At 35.7% G+C, this 7,636-nt stretch overlaps 1 long non-coding RNA gene across 2 annotated transcripts; it reads left to right on the top strand.

Annotated features, from left to right (window-relative positions):
- The first annotated feature begins 2,922 nt into the window (after nucleotides 1–2,922).
- LOC118437933 lies at nucleotides 2,923–5,239 on the top strand. Of its 2 annotated transcripts, XR_004836489.1 has the most exons (7): nucleotides 2,923–3,140; nucleotides 3,400–3,804; nucleotides 3,899–4,265; nucleotides 4,342–4,550; nucleotides 4,636–4,799; nucleotides 4,908–5,007; nucleotides 5,087–5,239. It is a non-coding gene; the product is annotated as an uncharacterized LOC118437933 (long non-coding RNA). The 2 variants fall into 2 exon arrangements; XR_004836488.1 differs by having other exon boundaries at nucleotides 2,923–3,804.
- The last annotated feature ends 2,397 nt before the right edge of the window (nucleotides 5,240–7,636 follow it).

The following is a 7,636-nucleotide window of genomic DNA, read 5'->3' as shown; positions in this document are numbered from 1 at the left end:
GTGGTGATAGGGTGCACATTTATGCATTTTGACCATCACTGTTTCACATGCAAGAAATACCACGTGCAAGAAATAACGGCGAAAAGACAGTGGTTTTTTTACAAATACAGGGTGGTTAAAATGTCACGCTACAATATAAAATTGTTCGATGGGAAAAATCCATAAATTTCAATTAGTTAGCGAAATTTTGTCTCTAAAATGCAACATTTTAAGAATTTTGTCACCAGTTTTGATAATAATTTATAAAAATCTCAATCCCAAATCTTGTAGCTAATGGAGATTTAGGGAATTTTCCCATTGTAAAATTTTCCATTGTGGCGTGACATTTTAACCACCCTGTGACCTGGGAGAAATGCATGCACGGCGCAAGAAGCTATGTCCTGCCGCGCTACGACGTGTCGCTAAAGGGCGCATATTTCTTGCGATTTCTTGCACCTCGAATTTCTAAGAAATGTAGAAACCCTGCAAAAAACGAGGCACTGATTTTACTAAAAATTGTCTTCCTCCTAAATATGGCAGGTGAGGTTAAAGTTCAGCTTTAATAATTACAAATAAACCGGTGTGCACAATACCTTGTTGAGTTTGAGCAACAGGTTTTTTATGCACAGTTTTCATTGCATGTCAACCTTATATATGTTTTACCACTAAATGTATTTGTAAATGTTTAAACCGGGGAACAAATCATGGCCATGCATGAGATCTGTAAATAAGTAGACTACAACTAATTATTCATTTAATTATCGTCCCCCTTGCTTTTATCCTGTGCGTTTGTTTCTTTCGTCTTTTTTTCATGTCAACATTGCGCTTCAAACTTGTCTTTTGTTAAAACGAGTTGCGATAAAAAAAAACTTGGAAATTTGATAATAAATTAATAAAAAAATGGGACTTGCTTTAAGCGAGCACATTGAAAAGATAATAATAAATGGATAAGAGTCGACTTACGATCAATGGCCGCGGAAGGAAGCTTGAGGGGACAATGTCCCCACGGTTGTTCGATGTCAGCATCATACATGTTCAGAAAATATTTATTCACTCAAAGTTCATTCATTCAAAGCCTGGAAAAAAATATTCATTCCTTATTCACTCATTCATAATTTGTAAAAAAAATATTCACTACCGAGGTGCACCAACCGAGAAAATTACGTGTATTATTGGTATCCCCGGTGTCAATCTAGTTTTTGGTGCATTTTTGGTGTAAATATTTTTGTAGGCACGAGAATAACCCGAATAGTAAACTCGAATTTCTCACTACGTAATCAGTTCAAAATCTTTCGTGTCTGTCACGGGTTAAACTCGGTCACTAAATTCGTGTTCCTACTATTGATGAAATGCACGGAAAAATCACGAAAAATTTACGTGATTTATTTAATGCAGAGCTAAATAATGCCCACAAAAATGTCATTGAAGAAGTCACATTATTTGAATCACAATTATTCTTTTCATAGAAAAGATGAATCGAGCAAGGAAAAGAAAATTATTCCGTAATGCGAAAGATGGAATAAAAGATTTTGCTTTAGTTTCCCAGTACACTAAGGAAACAGTGTTAAATTCCATTGTCCCGAGTTCTAAATCGCCGACACCACACCCACACAGTTCATCACAACGCGACAGTGTGATTTTTGAAATCCACAACAGTGAGGACGACTCATTTTCCTCAGATTTCTCTGATAGTCAGTCCACCAAGGAGTCAGGTTCAAGTGATAGTGATTTCGAACAGCCTAAACAGGACACCAGTAACGAATTACGAGAGTGGGCAGTGAAACATAACATTACATGTGCTGCTTTACGGGATCTGCTAGAGATTTTAAATAGACAACCTGATTTTAATTTACCAAAAGATCCCAGAACACTTCTACGTACTCCAAGAGAAACTGCAATTGAAGTTGTCGAACCTGGAGAATATGTGCATTTTGACTGGATCCCATCAGTTGAAAAGTTATTTGTTCAAGCTCCACGGCCAGCAATTGTGAAAATTCAAATTAATATTGATGGTATTCCTCTGTACAAAAGCAGTGCACGACAATTTTGGCCGATTTTAGCAAATATTGTTCAGCTAAATCAAGTGATAGTGATTGGAATTTACTCTGGATTGGGAAAACCTGCTAATATAGATAACTTTTTGAGTCGATTCGCCAACCAATTCATTTCGTTTGAACCAGGCTTCAGTTTAAAATTCGAAATATGCGCAATCGTGTGTGATTTACCAGCAAGATCATTTATTTTGGGAACCAAGTGTCATAGTGGTTATAGTTCGTGTGGAAAATGCGATATTAAAGGTGAATATGTGGACAACCGTGTAACGTTCCCTCCAGGAAATTACAACTTGAGAAGTGATGAATCTATCCGTTTGAAATTGGATAAAGCTCACCATAATCAATCGTCCATAATAGAATTGCTTCCTGTAAACCTGGTCGAGGATGTACCAGTGGATTTCATGCATCTCGTTTGCCTGGGCATTACTAGGAAGTTACTTTTTTTGTGGACTAAGGGTAAAAAATGTCCATGTCGTCTTCGCTTCCACCAAGTTGACCAATTAACAATTAATTTGTGTAACATCAAAAAATCAATACCAAAGGAATTTGCAAGAAAACCACGTCCACTTAAAGAACTTGACCACTGGAAGGCTACTGAGTATCGACAGTTCTTATTGTACTCTGGTCCTATTGTATTAAAGAAGATTCTTACTCCCGAGTTGTACCAACATTTTTTGTGTCTCCATGTGGCCATCGCTATTCTTGTCAATCCTAAAACTTATCAAATTCTAAATAATTATGCAGAAAAGTTATTACAATATTTTGTGAACAACTTTGGCGAAATATATGGAAAAAAATACTGCAGCCATAATCTCCATAGTTTATTACACTTAGCCCGAGACAGCATTCGACATGGTCCTCTCGACGACTTCAGTGCCTTCCCATTTGAAAATAAGTTGCAACAAATAAAGAAGTTGGTCCGATCTCCAGCATTTCCCCTGCAACAAGTTCACCGGCGGGTGGTTGAAAGAGAGCAAATTCAGTTCTCACGCCGCAACCAGTGTGCCCAGCAGCCAAAATTTCTCCAGCCCGATATTAATTCAGAGGAGAGATCAAACTGTTTCAAAGTGTATAAATTAAGTAACTTCGAACTATCAAACAAGGCTGGTAATAATACATGCAAGCTTAAGGACGGAAGTATTATAAAAATACATTATTTTGAGGAAGGTTCGCCTTCAGTTTTGGTTGGACAAAAGTTTAAAACCAATGAGGATTTCCTCAGCTGTCCATGTTCATCGTCATTAATTGGTGTACAACTTGTGTCCAATTTAACTAGTCTCAGAAAATTTGACATTAATCTGATTGAATTTAAATGTGTACTTCTTCCGTTTGATACCAAATTTGTTTCTTTTCCCTTGATTCATAGTCAAATCCAGTAAAATTTCAAAATGCGCTACTCGATTGTTCATTTTCTCGACACCGATGAGGTTGAAATCACACCCATAAATTGGTTGATGCCTACTAACGACCAATGTTGGTGGCCCCCATATAAGTCTCTGGACCGGCAGGTGAAGGCTGCTATTGATGGGGAGGACCCAAACCCAAATTCGTGGACTTTATTCAACGTCTCTGTTCTCGAAGAGAGTAAAACATTTGGTAAGTCTCCTTTTTATTTCAAGCGGTCGTGGGCAACGATACAAGAAATACCCGTTGCATCGAAGTTCAAGCGATTCGGATGGCGAAGATGTGGATCTGACTGGGACTAAAAAGAAGCAAAAGTTGTCGCATTCAACTAAGGTGAAACAAATACCGCCACCTCCAAAATATCTCGGTGAGTTCTATATATGAATAGAAGCAAAATAAATTGAACTGTATTCTTGATTCATGCGAATTTAAGTTAAAATCAAAATTACAACTCAATTTAGTCTTGGTCGGAGATGCCACGTCGCATTCTACATCTCAAGGTCCAGGAGAGGCAATCAGTCCAATGTTTGATGAAGTGACTGATCAACCCCCACCGATTAATTCCCCGCCTTCCCTCCAACAACAAGGCACACCTAGAATTGCTTCACATTCACGGCAAGCCCACTCCTCCATGATTAGCGTTTGTGAACATGTCAACCGTCCAAGCAGTAGCCCAAAGATTGGTCCACCGCCTGGAAACCAAATTTTGAACAAATCGCGAGGATTCAGGACGGGTAACTTGGAAAACCGTGATGAAAGGGACAAAGACGAAATTTCTGAGAGATGAAAATCGTTCATCAAATATCGCAAATAAAAACAATAGTCCAGGTTAGGTGGTGTACTCAATATTCATGTAATATTCACTTATCATGCATTTTAATTAATCCTTATTTTACTATTTTAGAATTTCAGACATGGATGGTGCGTCAAGTAAATATTATGAAAGCACAGCTAAGACAATTACAGGAAAGTGTGGATGCCATAATGAACACTTCTAGTGGAAAACAAGACCGTCCGGTGCAAAATACTTTTCCTGCAGATTTATTACCAATGGACGACAATTCCGATCTGGCAAAGCTTGAGGACTTTATCAAGGATTCCAAGGCTACATTGGTAATATACTGTGAAAATTTTGACGTACATAATATTTATGAACATAATTTAGCTTAGGGTGCTAATTACAACTTCAATTTTATAGATTGTAGAACTTCAAAGAGGCATAAGTGGGACTAAGAAATTATCAAACGTTACGCAGCGGATCCTAAAGAAATTGTTGACAGATAAGCTTGCATCTTCGTACAATTGGTTCGAGAAGAGGAAAGTTCCCCTTTTCTAAATCTTTTATGAAACAAATTATTTTTGGTAAGAGAGCCTTAGTTTTCATTGGTTGAATCTCATAAGTTTCGTAATTCATAAAAATACAATTGAAATTCGTCGACACTCATTATTTTTTCGACATTTGGTTTCCAGAAGCAATTCATGGAAAGTTGGATAACGCTGATGATGACGAAATTGCAGACATAATTAAAAACTGGCTAAAGAGTTCCAGCAAGCGTATTGATTCTGAAAGGTATGAACACATCCCCAGTTGCAAAACTATTAATCTTGATTATATTGATATAAATTTTGTTGTGCAATTATTTTATCAGGAAACGGTTGGCAAAATCTGGTGATACTCTTCCCTCAACAAATTCTGGATCGGAATCCGACGAGTGATTAATCCTTATTTCTATTAATCGTTCAAATTTGTTATTAATTGTTTAATGAGTTAAAAAATTGAATAAATCCAAAACGAGACTCAATCCAAACGACAAAAATTCGTGTTTTAAACGTGCGAATCTGGTTTTTATTTTGGGCTATACTCGTGTTTCTATCGGATAATTCTCGTGTCGATTATCGAAACTCGTTCTTCATGAACGGATTAGGAACGAATTGTACACGTTAAAAAGAGCGACACCTACCACCAGTTTGGCACGAAATCACCACCATTTTCATACGTGCCTAACACGAAAACTGGGGTGCTCAGATTAGTTCCAAACTCGTGCCAATATCGTGATGGTGCACCTCGGGTAATTATTAAAACATTTATTCATTATTCACCATTCCTTCATTATTCATGTTATTCAAAATTAACAATATTAGATCAATTTCTCAACTTTCCCTATGTATTAAGCATTGAGCTAGAAATGAATGATGAAAAAAATTCATTCATTATTCATTCACACGAATTGAATAGATACTCACTAAATATTCATTTATTCAAAAATCAGAATAAAATATTCATTCAATATTCATTCAAAATTTTGAATATTGCATGAATAATTTATTCATTCATCATTAAATGAATGAATGTGAACATGTATGGTCAGCATCATCTGCCCATAATCTTATATAAACCCGGCCCTACTAAAATGTTAATGTCCCCCGATGTCCCCACACCTTCCACGGCCACTGCGTACAATTAGTATGCATTTTTAGCCGCCGCTTGGTTGAGGTCATTTTATTGCTTTGAATAGGAAAAGTATAAACTAGGCACAGCAGAAACCTGAACTTGAGTACCTTAAAAAATCGTTGGAGGGGACAGAATTGGGTCTACCAGGATTTTGGTGACCATATTTTTGCCTAATTTTTTTAAAAATATTAGCATAATGCATGCATATAAAATTTCAAAAATGTGGCGACGTGATCAAACACATGTAGCCAAGGACAACAATGTTTAATACGAGCAAAGTGACAATTTTGTTGCCCATATTTTTTCGAAATTTAGCATAATGAATATCAAATTTAAAAAAAATTGTGGCGACGTGATCAAGTCCGTGTAGAAGAGGACTTCGTTTTTTTACATGAGCAAAATTCATACGGGCAGACTAAAAAAATCTAGGACTTTGTTGCCCATATTTTTTCGAATTTTGACATAATGCATATCAAATTTCAAAAAATTATGGTGACTTGATTAAGTCCATGTAAGTAAGCTAATGAGGACATCAATTCTTAATACGAGCAAGGTGACAATTTTGTTGCCCATATTTTTTCGAAATTTTAGAATAGTGCATATCATATTTTTTTTTTAATTGTGGCGACGTGGTCAAGTCCGTGTAGACGTCGACTTGAATTTTTTATGACACGCAGACTAAAAAAAATGTGACTTTATTGATCTTATTTTTTTGAATTTTAATACAATACATGTCAAGTTTTTTTTAAATTGTGGCGACGCAATCAAGTCTATGTACATCAATTTTTAATACGAGCAAGGTGACAATTTTGTTGCCCATATTTTTTCGAATTTTGACATAATGCATATCAAATTTTTAAAAAAATTGTGGCGACGTGATCAACTTTGTGTAGATGTCGACTTGAATTTTTTATGACACGCAGACTAAAAAAATATGGGACTTTATTGACCATATTTTTTTCGAATTTTGACATAATGCATATCAAATTTCAAAAAAAATTGTGGCGACGTGGTCAAGTGTAGATGAGGACATTAAGTTTTATACGAGCAAGATAACACGCAGACGAAAAAAAAACATTTTCACGTTACAATTTTTGACCACGTTGTAATCAATACCATTTAAACACTGTCTCAATTAAGAATATGAATGTAGCCAATTTGACAAAATTTCTGAATTTGGTATGAAAATCATGAAAAAATTAAGTATTGAAAAATTACCATTTAAAAAAGTTACCTATTTTGTACATTAATTCGTTACTGGATTTACGAAAACCTGAAAGATATCTAATCATTTAAAAAAAATTACTAATTTAATTTCTACAATTTCATTTAAGCATTTTCCATTTCATTGTTTTCTTCAAGGTGAGGAAATTATAGAAAAATCAGTACCCAAACTAAATATGCAAATGAGGTAAGTATTTAACCAGATTAAAAGATTTCATTTGACCCAACACCACACACACAACCGGAAGAAGGTAGTTTAGTCATTTATTAGCCACAAAATATGCAAAGGTTTATTTACAACTTTGTAATTGTTCTGTAGGTACAATTTATTGTAACGTTTACACAACACGGATACACAATCGTTAGCTTTGTGTACTTTTACGCACATGAGTGAGGGGAACGTTCATAAGGTACTGGGCGCAAAATTGGCGATTTTTTACCCCGTTTTTTTAACATGTGGCGCAAGTTGACCCGTACCATAACAGGCCGACCTCTCCGCCATACCTGTTCAAAAATTTAGTAT

Source organism: Folsomia candida, unplaced genomic scaffold (assembly GCF_002217175.1).
Source record: "Folsomia candida strain VU population unplaced genomic scaffold, ASM221717v1 Fcan01_Sc017, whole genome shotgun sequence".
NCBI classification, from domain to species: Eukaryota; Metazoa; Arthropoda; class Collembola; order Entomobryomorpha; family Isotomidae; genus Folsomia; species Folsomia candida.
The sequence above is the reverse complement of the archived record's forward strand: the minus strand, read 5'-3'. Positions and strand labels throughout refer to the sequence as shown.